The following is a 16,372-nucleotide window of genomic DNA, read 5'->3' on the forward strand; positions in this document are numbered from 1 at the left end:
GTGCGAGGACACTTTTTTTTCTCCTCTCTTTCCTCATGTTATGCTGTATTTCTTCTTCTCTATTGCATTTCGTTGCCTTGTACCTACATGTGCAAAGACAATAAATTGAATCCAATCCAATCCAATCCAATTTGCTGCTCAAGTTTTTGATTTTAATATTTCTGTGGAAACCATTCAAAAGTTTAGGGTAAGATTAAAAGGGGGGATATCATTATATCTATCTATCTATCTATATATATATATATATATATATATATATATATATATATATATATATAGTGCTGTCAATTGATTAAAAAGTTTCATTGCATGGACTGTGATTATTAATCACGATTAATTGCAAATTAAAAATACTAGGATTTACCTGTAAATGTGTTGAAATAAAGAAATGAATAGTTTAAAGACAAAATAGTTTAAAGAAACAGAGCAATACTAGTTTTAACTTGTCTATAACTTGGCAAATGGCCATGGAATAAGTGGGATAATCAACGGCTAGCCGTGCCATTGATTGTCCCTTACAAATGTAACCGGGGCAAGATTCATCTTATACTTGGTTAAGTTCCCCAGTAATTCACCTTTGTTGCTTTAAGTTATGTGTGTTGTCCCCTTTAAGACGTGCATGCGCTAGAGGGAAGTGCATGTCAGACTGGAAGAGAGGAAAGTTAGAAACGGGAGTTACACAGAGGAAGAAATAGTTGATTAAACTGTTAAAGAGAGGACATTTCCAGCTTTATATCAACTTGTGAGTGACTACATCAACTTGTGGTGACTACAGTTGTGTGATTTTATTGAGTGGATGGTTTAATTTTCCGATTATACAAGCATTGTGTTCCTGCACGTGAGAGATCGCCCGTGGGGGGTTGATGGAGATTGACCGTGAGTTAACCTAAAATATGTTTTAAGAGTTGTTAAAATGTTAAATAACTCTGTTTATTTCATATGTTAACTGAACATCCAGTAACTCTTGTCCTTTATACTGTGTTAGAGGGGAGAGAAACGATATGTGAGATCACACAAGTGCCAATTACCACGTGAGCTTTTTCTGTGTGCTTCAGAGGCTTAATAAGAGTGAGTTTTGTTCATTTTATTCTCCCAAAGCGTTTCCGTATATTATATGAAAAGGATTGTACTCTGTGTTTAGTGTTTACTGTTATCTTTAGTCTATTTACCGATTAATATGCTCAAAAGAAGATAAACATGTGAACTGTGTATAAAGTGGGTGATGCATTCATGTGGTGAAATGTGCTGATTGCTCATATTCTGTGTTCTATTTGTTTTATTAGGCACAAACAGGCCACTGCCGTTGTTTTGTATACCCTTTATAAGTTTTGTAACCTGGTTTGCACTGGTTTAAGTTGAATGGGGCTTGTGATTTGGAGTTTTTATTTGAGATTGTGTGAAGAACCCTTTTTCATATTATTGCTTACTGTTTTGCTTCCTGTACCCATTGAAGAAAAGTGGGTGTTTGTCTTTGTTTTTGTTTCTGTGTTTTGTACAATTTTTCTCATCTAATTGGATTAGAATCCCAAATATTTTCCCCCCAACAAAACATTAATGCTGAGTCCCTTTTTTATGCTCGGTCAGGAATAAAATAATCCCTTTGCTAGATGTCTTGGTTTTGTCTTTTCCCTTAACATATAATAAGGACGTCAAGCTGACCACATCTAATTTTGGTGTCAGAAGTGGGATTCTGTTTTGTTTGGGGCCGATTTCTTTTTGTTACAATAGTGCAGAAGTAGAAGGGTGCAAACAACGGTAGTGGCGAAAGGCGACTGAGTCCTGGAAGGACCTGCAGTGCCATCCCGACAGAAGTGGCGGCAGGACAAAGGGTCAGCGCATTAGGACTGCAGTTTGTGAGGACTTTGAGGAGGACAGTGCTTGTTAAACTGACTGTTTGAGAACTGAGAATTTTGGTGATTGCAGCTCAAAGTCATGGATGCTGAGGACATGGATGGTGCAGCCGCGGGGGAGGAGGACATTCAAGGTGCAGGTGCTGCATCTCCGGAAATAGACTTTGAGGGAGGTAACCCCGTCTCACAGCTTCAGTCCCAGGTCTTGGAGTTTGGACATAGACATGATGAAGTAATGTCAGCTCTGGCTAACATGACTAATGCCCATACTAGATCCTATGTGGATATCCCCAGAGAGAGACAGATTGTAACTTTTAGTGGGGACCCAGGGAAAGACTTCCAAAATGTTGATGAGTTCATTGAGGAACTTGGGAGGGTTATAAGAGTGAGGGGGTTGAATGCTGAAGATCAGATAGATTTTATTCTCTCCCACTTAAAGGGTTCAGCACTAGATGAAGTCAGGCTGTGTATGGGGAGGGAGGATAAGTCGGCTGAAGACCTGTTCTCATATTTGAGGGCAGCTTTCAGGGAAAAGCGTGGCACCTCCCAGATGTTGCACACATTTTATGCACGAAAACAATTGGACGGTGAGGACTTTCGGGATTTTTCACATGCATTGTCATTGATGCTAAATGCTAAACTGCAACAAGCACCAAATTGTGCTCCAGATGTGCAGTCGGCATGGAGAGACCAGTTTATAGGAGGGGTGAGGGATTCAACCCTCCGAAGGGAACTGCGCAAGGTGGTTAGAGAGCGACCTCATGCTACATTATTTGAAGTTCGGGAGGAGGCCCTGTTGTGGTATTCAGAAGAGACCTCGTTCAACTAACATGGGCCGAAACCGAAACCTAGTGAGTGTGGAGGAAAGTGTAGGGCACGCAAGGATGACCGCCACCGTACCAAACGACTTGACTGTAGCCCTGCAAGATGTAATTAAGGTAATTGCACAACAAGGGAAGGCAATCGGGGAACTTACCAATGCTGTCCGTGATCTCACAATTCAGAGGTCTGACCCAACTTGTGAGAAACATAGTAAGCCCAAGTTTAAGCCAAAGTATTCCCGAGATGGTCAACCCATTTGTTTGAGATGTGAGGGCGTTGGGCACATAGCTACGCTAATTATGTCTCTATTTGTTTCTCTTTTTCTGTCACGGGATTAACATCCCGTGGTAACTAGGAATTACAGAAGCTTCAGTCTGGATCCAACCCTTAAATGATCTGAGATGACCGAACACCTGAGAAAAGATAATGCCAACCCCTCAGAGGACCTCAGAGGATGCCAATGCTCAGACAACATACAGAAATACCAAATTTTGCCATAAGTTAAATATATTAAGGTTCTGCAATATATAAATATATTGTGGAAACTTAATTTACTGTAGAGCTGCTTTGTAACGATTTGTATCGTAAAATGCGATATACAAATAAACTTGAACTTGAACATATCCAAGCAATGCACTGGGCAACGCTTTCAAGAAAACCCTGTGCCAGCTACGCCTGAGTCTCCGGTTCCGGGAAACTGTGTGCCTCTATTGCGAAGAGCCGAGCAATGAGAGGCGGCACCGATGGCTCAAAGACTGGCACACTGACAAAAGAGCAGTTTCTGGAGCGTGCAGTGGGCAAGTGAGTGCCCAGAAGTGGAAATTCACACTGGGGGATGGGGGGGATCAGCAATTCGGTGCCTGTTAGACACCGGCAGTAACATAAGTACTTTGACAGAGAGCTTCTTCAAAGAACATCTTCATGGCGAATTGCATTGTACGAGCAAGTGGTTAAAGATTACTGCTGCCAACAGTTTGCCTCTTTCCTACCTTGCGTATGTTGAACTTGATATCCAGGTAATGGGGTTGACTATACCTGGGTGTGGGTTCTTGGTGATACGTGACCAGAATGATGGGGAGACTGACTGGCATGAACATAGCACAGCATTGTAAACAATTAATTCTAGCTGAGTTTGACCATGCTTTGGAGGGGACGTTGGATGCTGACTGGAGAGCTGTCCTTAACAGAGTCCAAGAGGGTGCCCCAGTGGGAGCGAACTCTATGATCCGGGTAGCAGGCACACGCAAGTTGTACATGCCTGCATCCTCCGTGGCTACAATTCAGGCCAGAACACAGAAAGAAGTAGCTGGAAACAGAGACTTAAGCTTGCTTGAGCCAGGTAAGGCATCATTGCCAGGTGGCTTGGCCCTGGTTCCTACCTTGGTTTTACCTGGTAGGCGGGTATTCCCAGTGCAGGTAGTAAACTTTTCTTCAAGTCAAGTCAAGTCACCTTTATTTATATTGCGCTTTTTATTGTGTAAATTGTGTCAAAGCAACTGCACAATATCAAAAAAAGGAAAATAGTGTGTCAATAATGTAAAATGAAAAGAAAAAAAAAAATTCAGTTAAAGGCATTTCATTATTGAATTCAATGATTTCATCATCCAGCTCAGTTCAGTTTAAATAGTGTCTTTGCAATCAGGTCGACGATATCGCTGGAAATGAAGTGTCCCCAACTAAGCAAGCCGGAGGCGACAGCGGCAAGGAACCAAAACTCCCATCGGTGACAGAATGGAGATAAAAACCTTGGGAGAAACCAGGCTCAGTCGGGGGGCCAGTTCTTCTCTGGCCAAACGAACCAGCCGTTCAATTCCAAACAGCAGCAAAGTCAGATTTTAAGGTCTCAACTGGTTCCAGTGGTCTTTCCCGATGGCTGTCTAAGTGGCGGGGTCATCACTGGGGATCTGTCTCTGGTGCTCATCTCTGTGTCCTGGTCTCCGCTGACATTCAGGGGTGTAGAGGTCGTCTCTGGGTGCTGATCCACCATCTGATCTGGATACGGACTGGATCTGGTGACTGCAGTGACCATCTGGGCTGGATATGAACTGGATAGGGTGGCTACGTTGACTGGGGATATGTTTCCGGGCTCATCCAGGTGTCTCCGCCGACGATCAGGGCCACATACATCATCTCCCGGCGCCGATCCACCATCTGATCCGGACACGGTCTGAGAAACAGAATAGAAACAGACAAATATGAGCATAGATGCCATTCTTTTTATGATGTAACGAGTACATCATGTGTTATGGGGTAGTGTTCCCGGTTCTGGTTTATCAAATGGCCAGAATTTTGAGAACGCAGCAGACGTCGAGGACTATAATGTGAAAAGAGCTCGCTCAAGTACTGAGGAGCTAAGCCATTCAGGGCTTTACAAGTAATTAACAAGATTTTAAAATCTATACGATGTTTGATAGGGAGCCAATGCAGTGTTGACAGAACCGGGCTAATATGGTCATACTTCCTGGTTCTAGTAAGGACTCTAGCTGCTGCATTTTGTACCAACTGTAATTTGTTGATCAAGCGTGCAGAACAACCACCCAATAAAGCATTACAATAGTCTAACCTTGAGGTCATAAACGCATTAATTAGTATTTCTGCATTTGATGTTGAGAGCATAGGTCGCAATTTAGATATGTTTTTGAGATGGAAAAACGCAGTTTTACAGATGGTAGAAACATGGCTTTCAAATGAAAGATTGCTATCAAACAGCACAGCTAGGTTCCTAACTGATGAAAAAGAAATGACAGAGCAGCCGTCAAGTGTTAGATAGTTTTCTAGGTCATTACATGTGGGGTTTTTAGGTCTGATAATTAACACCTCTGTTTTTTCAGAATTTAGCAGTAAGAAGTTACTCGTCATCCAGTTTTTTTTTATATCGACTATGCATTCCATTAGTCTCTCAATTTGGTGTGTTTCACTGGGCCACGAAAAAATATAGAGCTGAGTATCATCAGCATAACAGTGAAAACTAACACCATGTCTCCTGATAATATCTCCCAAGGGTAACATGTAAAGCGTGAAAAGTAACGGCCCTAGTACTGAGCCTTGAGGTACTCCGTACTGCACTCGATATGATACCTCTTCATTCACTGCTACGAACTAATGGCGTTCAGATAAGTACGATTTGAACCATGCTAATGCACTTCCACTAATGACAACAAAGTGATCTAGTCTATTTATAAGAATGTTGTGGTTGATAGTGTCGAACTCAGTGCTAAGATCCAGTAGAACTAATAAAGAGATACAACCACGATCAGATGATAGAAGCAGGTCATTTGTAACTCTAATGAGAGCAGTCTCAGTACTATGATACGGTCTAAATCCTGACTGGAATTCCTCACAAATACTATTTTTCTCTAAGAAGGAATATAATTGCGAGGATACTACCTTCTCTAGTATCTTTAACAGAAATGGGAGATTTGAGATCGGTCTGTAATTAACTAAATCTTTGGGGTCAAGTTGTGGTTTTTTAATGAGATTCTTAATAACAGCCAATTTGAAGGTTTTGAGGACATATCCTAATGACAGTGATTAATTAATAATAGCTAAAAGAGGATCTATGACTTCTGGAAGCATCTTTTTTTGTAGTTTAGATGGAATAGGGTCTAACATACATGTTGTTGGTTTAGATGATTTAACAAATTTGTACATTTCTTCCTCTCCTATAATAGAGAATGAGTGAAATTGTTCCTCAGGGGATCTATAGTGCACTATCTGATGCGATATTGTAGCTGATGGCTGCATGGTTACAATTTTATCTCTGATATAATCGATCTTGGAAGTAAAGTAGTTCATAAAGTCATTACTGCTGTGCTTTTGGGAAATGCCAACACCTGTTGATGCTTTATTTTTCGTTAATTTAGTGACTGTATTGAATAAATACCGGGGGTTATGTTTGTTTTCTTCTAGAAGAGACGAAAAGTAATCAGATCTAGCTGTTTTTAATGCTTTTCTGTAGGATAGGGTATTTTCCCGCCAGGCTATAAGAAATACCTCTAGTTTTGTTTTCCTCCATCTGCGCTCCATTTTCCGGGCTGCTCTCTTTAAGGTGCGAGAGTGCTCATTATACTATGGAGTCTAACTGTTTTCTTTGATCTTCCTAAAGCGTAAAGGAGCAACTGTATCTAAAGTGCTAGAAAAGAGAGAGTCCATAGTTTCTGTTACATCATCAAGTTTATACAAGACTAGATAATAATCTGAGATATCATCGCTTTGCTGCAGAAGGTGTGTGGCTGCCACCGAAGGTGAAACTAGGGGTACTTGCCCAGGGTCATCATGTTGAGAGTAGTTCCTGCGAAGTTAGATTCCATCAAATCTCTGCAGATCATGAAGAGGTTAGGGTTAATTACAGGGGTTAGCAGTGACCTGCCGTGTCCCTTGGAGAAAGTACAGATCGGTGGTACCCCTGCACAACAGGCAGAGCTGAAGTCGCTTCTGAGGGGATACATGGATGTGTTTGCTATCACTGATGAAGACCTTGGTTATACCGAACTTGTAAAGCACGAGATTCCCCTGAACGATGACCTTCCTGTGTCACAGTCTTACCGACCCCCAAACCAATTCCAGGAAGTGAAGGATCATATCTCTGGACTGGTCAAAAAGCGTGTCATCCAAGAAAGCTCCAGTTCGTATGCATCTCCAGTGGTGTTAGTCCGGAAGAATGATGGGAGTCTTCGGCTATGCGTGGAATACCGGAAGCTGAACTGTAAAACTAGGCGTGATGCATTCCCATTGCCACGAATAGATGAGAGTCTGGATGCTTTGAGTAAGGCCAAGATGTTCTTGTCTATTGACCTCGCGAGTGGCTATCACCAGGTAGCAGTTCACGAGAAGGACCATCACAAAACAGCTTTCATTACACCATTTGGCCTGTATGAGTACCAGCGGATGCCGTTTGGCCTATGTAACGCACCAGCGACATTCCAACGTCTCATGCAGGCCATAATGAGTGACCTGGTCTTTCAAATGGTACTCGTCTATTTGGACGATTTGCTGGTGTACTCAAGTACATTTGAGGGATACTTAGTGAGGCTTGACACTGTGTTACAGAGGTTGAGGGAGGCCGGACTTAAGGTTAAGGGGGAAAAGTGCCACTTCCTGCAGTCTGAGGTAAAATTCTTAGGGCACGTGGTATCTGCTCAACCCGTGCAAACCAGGTTACAAAACTTATAAAGGGTGTACAAAACAACGGCAGTGGTCTGTTTGTGCCTAATAAAACAAATAGAACACAGAATATGAGCAATCAGCACATTTCACCACATGAATGCATCACCCACTTTATACACAGTTCACATGTTTATCTTCTTTTGAGCATATTAATCGGTAAATAGACTAAAGATAACAGTAAACACTTCACACAGGGTACAATCCTTTTCATGCAATATACGGAAACACTTTGGGAGAATAAAATGAACAAAACTCACTCTTATTAAGCCTACACAGAAAAAGCTCACGTGGTAATTGGCACTTGTGTGATCTCACGTATCGTTTCTCTCCCCTCTAACACAGTATAAAGGACAAGAGTTACTGGATGTTCAGTTAATATATGAAATAAACAGAATTATTTATTATTTTAACAACTCTTAAAACATATTTTAGGTTAACTCACGGTCAATCTCCATCAACCCCCCACGGGCGATCTCTCACGTGCAGGAACACAATGCTTGTATGATCTGAAAATTAAACCATCCACTCAATAAAATCACACAACTGTAGTCACCACACACTCACAAGTTGATATAAAGCTGGAAATGTCCTGTCTTTAACAGTTTTGTCAACTATTTCTTCCTCTGTCTAACTCCCGTTTCTAACTTTCCTCTCTTCCAGTCTGACATGCACTTCCCTCTAGCGCATGCACGTCTTAAAGGGGACAACACACATAACTTAAAGCAACAAAGGTGAATTACTGGGGAACTTAACCAAATATAAGATGAATCTTGCCCCGGTAACATATACATATATATATTACATTAACTGAAGTGAGGAGAGGATGCATTAAATTGATCAAAATTGAAAGAAAATACATTTATAATAGATGTTTCAAATAAATGCTTCTTTAAAATTTCTGTCCTGAAAAGTAAAATGTATCACCATTTCCACAGAAATATTGTGCAGCACAATATTGGTGATAATCAGAAATGTTTCTTGAGCAGTAAATCAGTATATTAGAATGATTTCTGAAGATCATGTGACACTGAAGACTGGAATCAATGATGCTGAAAATACAGATTTGATCACAGAAATAAATTTAATTTTATAATATATTCACATAGAAAACAGCTGTTTTAAACTGTAATATTTTAAAAAAATTACTGTATTTTAATTTAAAAAAATGCAGCCTTGGCGAGTGTTAGTACTTTAAATGCATAGTACTTTAAAATATATTTTAAACAAAAGTTACATTGTCATTTTTAATATAAAGTTAGTTAGATTTGTTATTGGCATAATTGTCACTTATTTTATGTAATATTGTAATATTTTATGTACCTGTTTACACCTAATCTCTCTCTTTCTCTCTCTAAAAAAAATAGTAGCGATCTAAGAGAGTAATCATGTCTGGAGTGCTGTACCTGAGATCCTGCGGCAGCTTTCTAAAGCAGAAGCTCATTTCTCCTGTGGCTTGTTCTACAAATAAACACAGACAGATTGTTTCATAGCCGCTGGTCACATTTGCATTCAAAACCTCATAAAAGAATGCCAGCGTGACCTGAAAGAATATCACCTGCAGGTAATAATGTTATTAATGCAGCAAGACTTTAATTAGAGCGTTCATGGCAGTGCTGCAATGAAACCAGAGTTTAGTGAACTTTTGTGCGACTGAACTCGGGTCAAATCTGGACAATATGGCTTCCATCTGCTGTCATCCGCTCCGAATGGCTCATGGCTCACGGCCACTTTCTCGAGGCTTTAGGCAGGTCACACGTTGTGTCTTTCAGCCATATTTAGGTCAGGCATTTCTTTCTGGACATGAGCATGTTTAATGCGCAGAGATGTGAATAAATCTACACCTGCGAGCCGGGTTTTTCTCGAGGGGCTGAACGGTGTTTCACATGCTGCTGCTTTAAAGGGCCTCATTGTCTGTTTCCCGACACGATGGGCTAGGATCACAGATCTATACAGGATAAATCATTTACACCTCTGCGGCTGGTGATAATGAGTGTATTACCGCAGCATTAGGATATTAACAGCACTATCACACACAGACATGAACAGACAGAAGCATGTCACTCTCAAATATAGGCCTCAAATTGTCCCACTTTTATGTCTGAAGTGTCAAAATTTCCCATGAATGTGATGACAACGACGAGCTGAGAAACACGGGCTGACACGACCGGTGACTGCAGATCACCGACTGCTTTAAGCCGCTGTTATGAGTTCATGTGGAATATCAACCCGCACGATGCTGAAGAACCTTCTGTGATTTTGGCAGAATTTAAATGTACATTCTTCACAATGAATCTTACACCGCCTGCACATGAATTGTTTGGCTTGAATATTATTGTTTATTCAGCAGCTAATAAGAGTTAATTACTATCATCTCTTTTTGTTTTCAGAGTATTAATGCAGAATTGCCCAGATTTCCTCCTAAAATCAGTGCAGAAATTTAAAAAAGTCCACAGATTTTGCTTTATTTTACTCTCAAAGTGATGGAACCCCTTCACTTCCATTTTATGAATCATCAAGGACCATGGGTTCAGTCACCTATATTTTAAATGGCTCGAGGGAGAGTAAATGAACAGCAAATTTTCATTTTGGGAGAACTTTTCCTGTAATACAGAAAAAAGCATTAATTGATGAAAATGTGATTTTCATTTTTCATTGATATAATGTTGTCTCTTCCACCTCTGACCTCTGACCTCACTGACATGAAGTGTGGCAATAAGAGGGATTCCTGTAATACCTGATCACCCTTCTTTGGAGAACTTCATGAACTTCTTCAAAGCATGCTTTGTAAGTATTGTTGATTTCTCTTTCTGTTATAAATGATGTAAACTAAAGGGGTCATAACATAATTTTTAGGTAAATTTGTTTTCTTAATTTCCTTCATGTCCAGGCTTCTGATGATGAGGAGTCTCACACCAAAACGTTCCAGTTTGAATCCCCTGCACAACATCCCCTGTCTCTCTCCTCCATCTAGCCTGGAATCGTCTCAGAGGGTAATCTTGGGAAGAACTGTTTAGAGAACCTTCCTCAGGCCATTCTTGTTTTAGGATTGACTTATGCATTGCATATTGATTAATGAGCAATCAGCTCATTGATTAATGAACAATACATTAAACACATACATTTTCTCTTTGTTTAATTAGACAAAATCTCAACATACCTAAAGTTACCTGAAATTTGTTAAATGGATTTTGTAAAATTAATTAAAATAAACTGAATTCTAAAACAAAATCCTTGTAGTTTGTATTTTTGTCCTTGTTTATTGTGCAGCTGTAACTTAAAGAAGAATAAATCTGCAGAGAAATCAGTCATAGTAAACCAGTTAAATAGTTATATTAAAAATGCAATTTGATCTACTAAAAGTTAACTTTAGTGCAATTTAATGTTTTGAGTTACCTTAACTGGTAAATTTTAGTTATTGTAACAGATAGTCAGTTCAATGAACTAACACTTTCCAATGTAATGAACTTGAAATGTCTTGTTTGTTCAACAAGACAAAATAAAATTTTTTAGGGCAACAAGTTTCCATATTTTTTTTTAAGTTCAATCAACTTGTACGGGCTTATAGTTGCTTGTTAGCATGCATATTACCAGCATATTGGCTGTTTATTAGGAAGCACATATTAATGCTCTATTCTGCATGACCATATTTGAAATCCATTAGTCCTAAATCCTAAGAGTTCATTGAGGCAAATGTCATAGTTAATAGTGAGAATTAGTCTCCAAACTAAAGTGTGACCAGTATTTTTTTGTGAAACAGAATTACAATGGGTATTATACTGCTCCATGTTTTTATTTATTCTTTATTCAATTTGTTTATTGAATGATTTTTTCTCATGAGAGTGTTTGTCATGGTTCTGGTGTGTGTGTGTGTGTGTGTCAGACAGGTGTGTGAAATGGGCTGTTAATGGTGTGTGTGTGTGTCGCAGGTGTGCGGCTGCGGTGTGTGTGTCCGCCAGCTCTCAGCGGCCGTGTCTAATTGATTGGCTGTAGTGATTGTGAGAATGACCCCAGTCAGTCTGAGTGTGAGTAAGTTTGTGGGAAAGGTGTGCACTGTGCAAATGTGCATTAGAGCTGTGAAATTACACATTTGGTGTGTAACTGTCCCAAGAGCTGGACACTAGAGAAACACAATTTTCTGGCCTCGGCCCATGAACCCGAGCAGAGGAAATATTAAATAGCTCAGAAAAAGACGTGTGTGTGTGTGTGTGTGTGGATGCAAGCGTGTTCAGGTTTTGATATGTTTGTGAATGCATGCTCACAAAGAAATTAGGGATGAAATAATCACCTGTTTGTTTCTTTAAAAATATAATATATAATATAAAATCTATATATTTTTTATTTTTCCAATGTTTGCCTGTGTAAAGTCACTATTAGGTTTTGCAATGTTTGCAAAGCTAATTTGCAATGTTTGCAAAGCTAATTTGCATTGTTGCTACGTGGTTGCTAGGTGGTTTCTTATTGGTTCAGGTCAAAATCCCCCACCTTCAGGTTTAATAAGTGTACTTTAGCATGCCAAAACTAGGCAAGTGTTTGCTTGATATATAAGTTAATTTGGGTTTGTTGGTTCTCCTGTCTGCAAGCTCGCATTTCACTGCAAGTTTGCAGCGTTTTCAGGTTGTCAGGAGAGGTAACGCTCATCCCCTCTGAACGCTGAAATATCAATGCACGCATATGATTAAAAAGTACAAGGTGTCAAAAAAGTTCAGCTGGTCTGTTTTTTTTCCCGGTCCTGTTTGAAGTCTCGCTCTGTCTCATAGCGTATTCCGATCGGCAGGTTTGTTTAGGGATTACGCTCCTGTCTTTGATCTGAGTTAATTAGACAGATCCCCTCTCGCATTAGCACCTATAGCTCATTAACGCGGGTTAGTTACGTACGCTAATCTCTGTCCGCAGGTCAGCGGAGGCTGTTGAGTTTTTATGATCCCAGACAGGTGAGATCTGCGATCAAAGACGCGAGAAGATCAATACCTGCTCACGGGGATGAAGGCTTCGAATCGTGGCTGCTATTCTGCATAAAGATCCACACAACAGATCGCATGAAGCGCTACTTCTCCAAAACTTTCTCCCAGAGACTCACTTGTGTGTTTATAAGAGTCTGTTTACACATTTACAATGACATTGGGAATTGATGTTGATCTGATTGCCAGAATGAAGTGGACGCTATCCAGGGGCCCCTAATGTTTACTGCACCAATCAATCATAATTTATTTTTCATAATAACACTTTAGAGTCTAATATGATAGTCCTCTTTTCTTCTTCTGTTCCCAACGCTCTTAAAAAATCAATCCAACTAATCCTACAAAAGTGAGACGTCAGTGTTATCATCTCACGCAAGCCACTGCGTACGAAACTCCATCTCAGCAGAAGAGCGTCTCAACATCTGTAATTAAAAAAAAGACCCTCCGCTCACGATTAGTGATGTTTCGTCAAGAGTTTAACATGGCCGATGCCTATAAAAACGTCCAGCCACAAACTTTCAAAGTTGATCAAACAGTAGATGTGCATTTGCTGCATTGAATCATGTTCAGGTTCACAGTGAATTCTCAATCAAAAAAGGGAGTTTGTTTCATGAACAATTAACATATTCACCCGGTTTTATAGACAAGTCTTAAGGCTAGTCCCAGACTAAAATGTAAGTCTTAACTGTTTCAACTTAAATAAACTTGCACTGATTGATCTTAAAATACATCAATGACGTTGTTTCATCTCAAGAGGGACACCAGTAATATTATTTTCTAAGGCACAGTTATAAAAATTACTTAAATGCGCTAATTGAACTATGGCCTATCCTGGCTTAGTCTAAATTCTGTTTGTGAAACTAGGCCATTGAGTCTAGGTCTTTACAACAAGACAAAAACAATTAATGTTTTGCTGAACCAAATTAATAGATTTCAGTTCCCTGTGTTATGACAGGAAACGTCTAAATCACAAATGAATATACTGACACTCAAAAATGCATTAAATTACACTTAATTTAAACATATATTCTCCTAATGCAGTCTCTACTGATTCACTGCCCAGTTAGTAATAGCAACAAAAATGATTAATTTTGTCCCAGAACAAAATATTATAAATGTAAATGAATTGAACATTAAGTTATGAAAAAATTGAAAAAAAAAGAAAAAATTGTTGCTGCAGCTCATTTGAACAAATTCACTGTTAACAAGCCAAACCAGTGTTAAAGGTGTGATAACATTTACCGTTCCTCCGTGAAATTTTGTGTGAGAAATTTAATCATTTCAATAGCAGTATAGATTTTACTCACAATCAACTTTTTTGCCAAGATTTGTCAAGCTGACTAACATAAATCTGCTTGGATTGAAATTAACTTCTGTGTTCATTTATCACTACACTATTGACAACGGACTTGTTTTTGCACTTACAATTGTGCTGAAATTTGACTAATAAGACCACAGCTTTAGTCTTTTCTGATTCTGGAGTGAGATCTGAAATCAACTAAGTGTTTATCAGCAATAAATGCATTAACGGTGGTCAAACTAGGGGTAGAAAATGCTCATGCAGAATAATACATTAATATGTGCTTTATAAGTACCTATAAACGGCCAATATGCTAAATCATGCTAATAAGCAACTAGTTAATAGTGGGAATTGCTCCCTAAACTAAAGTGTTACCAACATTTCTTAGGTAGAATTTTACAAATAACAGATGTTCTGTGCAGTTTCTTGGTGTTTTCTTGTTCTGTCTCTCTCTGATCTTCTGTCTGTAGATATGGCGTCCCATGGGTTCAGAGTTTCACTGCAGTCGCTGCAGAACCGAGACAGTCAAACTGCAGAAAATGAGAAAACTGAGTTCACGCAAGCACACAAATATGAACGAAGGAACAAAGTCACTTCAAGTTTAGCCCCTCCACACGTTTGGCAGTGATTATATGACCCTTTTAGCGAGTAATTTTCCCTGGATTAGAAAAACAATCAATCCAATCACACCAAGGGAGAACTGGAGAGCTGGTTTGGGCGGAAATCTCTTAAGAAGTTATGATGTGTTGAGAGAGAGAGAGAGAGAGAGGCTAAATTCTGCGGCGCTGGATATATTTCCACCCACAGTAATTCATTTATGGCTTCAGAGCAAAAAGAACAGAGTCTTTGTGGTCTTTAAAACGCTTATCCTCGCCGTCTGTAGAGGCAATGAGAAGCCGCTACAAAGAGAGCGTGAGCAGGACAAAAACTGTGATAAAGTTCAGCAAATGAAGTCGCTGACCTGCGCTTGAGATTAATGTGAAACAAGGTTCCCCAACTTCAGAGGTTCGGCCGAGGCAGCGGGAGCCCACCGCGCTCTTCATGTGCTTGACATTGAACGTTTGGAGAGAGGAAAATTCTGTCATTTGTCATTTGTATGCAAATTCGGCTGTTACACAAATTAACCTCTGAACCGCGTGTCACTCCTCATCTGCAGGAATCACGCGGGGCGGCCGGGTCAGAAACTGGCTCATCCTTTATTGTGGCTGATGGATGTCAAATGCCGCTCTGTGTTCAGCCCCGAGAACAGAAATACTGAAGAAAAGTGTTATTGGGTAAACAGCTCATCTCTTCAGGAGAGAGACGGAACTCAGAAGTCATGTCACACCTGAACTCTCAGGACAACAAGAAAATCATGTTACTGCTTCAACAATTCCACATACACACACACACACACACACACACACACTCACAGTGACATTATATTCATGACAGTCAAAGATTGCATGTGACTTTGTGGCTTGTTGTCGATGTCTGTAAACTTTAAGCCAAATATATACTAAATCAGAATCAGAATCAGAAAGAGCTTTATTGCCAAGTGTGTTTGCACACACAAGGATGCATTTATATAGCACTTTGTGTATTGCTGCACATCCAAAGCACTTTACAGTCATGTGGGGGTCTCTCCTCAACCACCACCAGTGTGCAGCATCCACCTGGATAGAACCAAACTATAAAAACCATTACGCCTGTGGAGAGAACCCAAAAAACATGAAACCCAACATGTGTTTGTGCTGAATGTGTTTCGTGGTATTAATAAGTATAAGACAATATCCAAAATGTGACCAAAAGTATACAAAAATAGGTTTGCAGTTAAAAAAATAACATATACACACACTGGCCACTTTATTAGGCGCACCTTGCTAGTACTGGGTTGGACCCCTTTTACCTTCAGAACTGCCTTAACTCTTCGTGGCATGGTTTCAACAAGGCGTTGGAAACATTCCTCAGAGATTTTGGTCAATATTGACATGATAGCATCACGCAGTTGCTGCAGATTTGTCGGCTGCACATCCATGATGAGAATCTCCCGTTCCACCACATCCCAAAGGCGCTCTATTGGATTGAGATCTGGTGACTGTGGAGGCCATTTGAGTAAAGTGAACTCATTGTCATGTTCAAGAAACCAGTCTGAGATGATTTGAGCTTTGTGGCATTATCCTGCTGAAAGTAACCATCAGAAGATGGGTACACTGTAGTCATAAAGGGATGGACATGGTCAGCTACAATACTCAGGTAGGCTGTGGCGTTTAAACGATGCTCAATTGGTACTAAGG

The sequence above is a fragment of the Barbus barbus genome (genome assembly GCF_936440315.1).
Source record: "Barbus barbus genome assembly, chromosome: 13".
NCBI lineage: Eukaryota > Metazoa > Chordata > Actinopteri > Cypriniformes > Cyprinidae > Barbus > Barbus barbus.